This window comes from Phoxinus phoxinus (genome assembly GCF_949152265.1).
Source record: "Phoxinus phoxinus genome assembly, chromosome: 1".
Classification (NCBI taxonomy): domain Eukaryota; kingdom Metazoa; phylum Chordata; class Actinopteri; order Cypriniformes; family Leuciscidae; genus Phoxinus; species Phoxinus phoxinus.
The window spans coordinates 28,136-32,500 of NC_136876.1; the positions used below are offsets into that span (position 1 = coordinate 28,136).

The window sequence follows — 4,365 nt, forward strand, 5'->3', positions numbered from 1 at the left end:
AAACGTGGAGACAACTTCTTGCACGGGAGTCGGAGACGTAGATCGCGAGTGGACAACCATGCCCACTGGCCCGGCCTGAAGATGGGGCCGCCTCTTCTGCGTCGGTCAGCCTGCTGCCTGAACCGTCGTACAGCACGCTGGAGATGGATGTGGGCAGTGTTCCAGGTCTCCTCACTCCTCCGCAACCATGCGTCCACCGCAGGGAGATCCGTAGGCTCAACAGACCAGGGAAACAACGGAGGTTGGAACCCGAGCACGCACTGGAAGGGCGTGAGACCTGTCGACGGCTTGCGGAGAGAATTCTGGGCGTATTCTGCCCACACAAGGAAGCGACTCCAGTCTTGTTGATTTCGGTGGCAGTAAGTTCGGAGGAAGCGGATGAGGTCCTGGTTGAGCCTCTCCACCTGTTCGTTGGCCTGTGGGTGGTAACCAGAAGTGAGACTGACAATAATGTTCAATTGACTGCAGAGAGCTTTCCATACCCGGGAGGTGAACTGGGGTCCTCTGTCAGAGACGATATCCTCGGGCAACCCATACAAACGGAAGATATGGTGAAGAAGAGCTTCGGCGGTTTGAAGTGCTGTGGCCAGGCCAGTCAGGGGGACGAACCTGCAGGCCTTGGAGAATCGGTCAACCACTGAGAGGATGGTAGTAAAACCCTGAGAGGAAGGCAGATCAGTGACGAAATCCACTGCAATGTGGGACCATGGCCGTTGAGCAACGGGAAGTGGCTGAAGAAGTCCGGCCGGCTTTAAGTGGGAGGCCTTTGCGATGTTGCATGTGGAACACTGATGAATGAATTTGACTACGTCTGCGTGAAGAGTGGACCACCAGAAACGGTTACTGACCAGCAGTTGTGTGGCCGCAATCCCGGGGTGACCAGCGCTGGGTGTGCAATGTACCCACTGAAGAACACGAGTAGGAAGAACCTGTGGTACGAAGACTCGGTCTGCAGGGCATTCCGGAGGGGTTGGATGATCCCCCTGTGCTGCAGAGATCTCAGTCATGATGTCCCACTGAACAGGGGCTACAATGAGGGTAGACGGCAAAATGTACTCGGGCTTGGTATGATCGGATTTACCGTCAAACTGGCGGGACAGGGCGTCAGCCTTACCGTTCTTGGATCCTGGGCGATACGTGATCTTAAAGTTGAACCTCGAGAAGAAGAGAGACCACCTCGCCTGTCGGGCATTCAGACGTTTTGCTGACCTGATGTACTCGTTGCGATGATTGGTGAGAACAGTAAAAGGCAGATGAGCACCCTCCAGCCAATGTCTCCACTCCTCGAAAGGCAGCCTTCATGGCCAGAAGCTCCCTGTCTCCCACATCGTAGTTATGTTCAGCCGGAGTGAGCTTATGAGAGTGGAAGGCGCAAGGAAACATCTTGGCAGGACTCCCGTGTCGCTGGGACAGAATGGCGCCGATTCCGGAATTCGAAGCGTCTACTTCCACGATGAACTTACGCTCGGGATCCGGATGATGAAGAATGGGAGCCGTAGTTAACTTAAAATGATGAAGAATGAGAAATTAACTTAAAATCATGGCTAAAAGACAATCAATTGTGTGCCCATACTTTATAGCTCCTCAAATCACCTGAAACGTGCCTTGTCCTGTCGTATGTTTTTTATTTTTTTGTACTTGTTTTAATGAAACTGTGTTTTTTGATGAAATGTGTTTTAAAGGGCACCTATTATGACATTTAAAATGTTCCTAATGTTGTTTAGGGAGTCCCCAACAACAGTTTTACGTGCATACAATGTCAAAAAACACTTTTGTTGTCGTATAATATGCATTTATTTTTACCTGATTTGCTCACCGACTCCCAAATGATTCGTTCAACGACTCATTTTTCCAAACCCCTCCTCTGCGCGACGCTAATCTGCGATTGGTCAGATGACCCAGCAGTGTTTACAGAGATAATACTTATTGTTTAACACGGAGTACAATGATGCTTTTATCAATTAAATCGTGTTATAATAATGATTATAGTCCACTGCTTTATAGTTTGTAGTAAAAAACTAAAAATAAGATAAAGAATTTAATGTTATGTTAGCGAGCATATCCCAGAGTTCATATTGTAAAAGCACAATCAGTCTTTGTTTGCATTAGCCCGATGCATAAAAATAACGTTTTTACAGAAAAATAATGCAGTTACGTTACTACGAGGTATTACTCTATTCTTTAGACAACTCCGAAAACAACAACAAACACTTGGCATATCTCAATACAATTGTCATTGAAGACCTAGAAGCTAAACGGTGCTTACACAACAAACAAAATAATTATTAAGCATGCTACATAAAACATAAAAGCAACAATTATTAATAACACAGGTTGTGTTACGGAGGAGGAAGCTGATGCAAATACACTTGGAACTGAACCTTCCTTCAGTATCAGCCGGCTCGCGAATCCAAGTTTGATTGCATTTAAAAAGCAATCGTCTTCAAAATGACGCGAACAAAGCACAAGCCTCGGACTATACTTCTGTGGTATAGTGAATTGTAGCCACTTAGTCTTCAAATGCTCCTCCTTGGGCAGATGAAAAAAGTTTGCTTTTCAGCCGCACTTCAGAACACAGCGTCTCGTCGCCATGATGTTTTCAAGCCTTGGAGCGCAATAAGTGGGCGTATCGTATTCAAATAACTCGACAAGTTGACGTCATCTAGTCAGAGAAAAAGCTTCGGTCTTCTAACGATTCATAAAAATGACTCGGAGTCGACTCTCACTTTTGAAAGACAATAACTTTATATACGGTGCACTGTCATATTTCAAACTTTGCAGGATGTTTTTGTTCACTTAGATCTATGTTACACACTACATGAAAGGTAAATTAAAAAATTCCATAATAGGTGCCCTTTAATGTATGTTAAAGGATTAGTTCACTTTTAAAATGAAAATTCTGTCATCATATAGTCACCCTTAAGTTGTTTCAAACCTGTATGAATTTCTTTCCTCTGCTGAACACAAAGGAAGATATTTAGAAGAATGACAGTAACCAGACAGTTTTTGGTTCCCATTGACTTCCATAGTATATTTTTTTCCTTCTATGGAAGTCAATGGGAACCAAAAACTGTCTGGTTAAAATAGCATTTTATAGAGCGTTAAACTACAGATCGTCTCAGCAGCTTCACTGTAATACACAGGGAAATACCTGTTAATGTTGCAAAGTGCATGAATTATTAAACTATGCAGCTCTATTGAAATATTACAAATCATAAACATACATGTAAATCAAATCACAAATCATAAACATTAATGTAGGGAAACATTAATATGCTTACTAGGCATAACAAAAACAGCTATTTGTCTGATAAACTGAAGTTTATTATCATATAGTTATGCGCAGAGCCGTTGAAACGGTTTCCAACGTTGAAATCTAATTTTGTGTGGATTTTAGTTGATAAATAATAAAAGCCCGGAAGTCGGAAGTGACGCGTGTTCCAGTAGCGGTGACGTGCTTCCGCTCAGGAGCAATGGCTCGCGCTGCTGGACGTGTTTGTTGATCAGTGATAAACGTGAATATTAGATATATTTATTAAAGTGATTTGAGGTGAGTTTGACTTTTACTCTGATCACGTGGAGCTCGTTCAGCCCGCGACTCGGTTATCACTAATGCACAGCCTCAGATGATGAGTTAGGGCAGTGTTAGTTCTGGAGCTGATAGCACAACATCCTCGAGCTCGCTCACACACAAACACACACTCATGGGCTCCTGCTATTTACACTTTTACTTGGTCGGACTGAATTGAAAATGTATTTGATCATACATGTATTATTGTAAGGATGTGTTTTATATGTGCCAGAGTTTAATGCCGTGATTTGATTTAGAAACGACACATGTTAGAGTAGCATGATAATAATACTGCACGGTTACCCCGGTGTAATACTGCACAGTTACCCCGGTGTAATACTTCACGGTTACCCCGGTGTAATACTGCACGGTTACCCCGGTGTAATACTGCACGGTTACCCCGGTGTAATACTGCACGGTTACCCCGGTGTAATACTGCACGGTTACCCCCGTGTAATACTGCACGGTTACCCCGTGTAATACTGCACGGTTACCCCGGTGTAATACTGCACGGTTACCCCGGTGTAATACTGCACGGTTATCCCGGGTTACCCCGGTGTAATACTGCACGGTTACCCCGTGTAATACTGCACGGTTACCCCGTGTAATACTGCACGGTTACCACGGTGTAATACTGCACGGTTACCCCGTGTAATACTGCACGGTTACCCGGTGTAATACTGCACGGTTACCCCGGTGTAATACTGCACGGTTACCCCAGTGTAATACTGCACGGTTACCCCGTGTAATACTGCACGGTTACCCCGGTGTAATACTGCACGGTTACCCCGGTG

General features: G+C 44.7%; 1 protein-coding gene across 1 annotated transcript in view; it reads left to right on the forward strand.

Annotated features, from left to right (window-relative positions):
• The first annotated feature begins 3,423 nt into the window (after positions 1–3,423).
• The window catches only part of wbp11 (WW domain binding protein 11), a 20,736-nt gene continuing 19,794 nt past the window's right edge, over positions 3,424–4,365 (forward strand). Inside the window, exon 1 of the mRNA XM_079628330.1 lies at positions 3,424–3,550. The gene's annotated coding sequence lies outside the window, so the exon portion shown is untranslated. The remainder of the gene's footprint in view (positions 3,551–4,365) is intronic.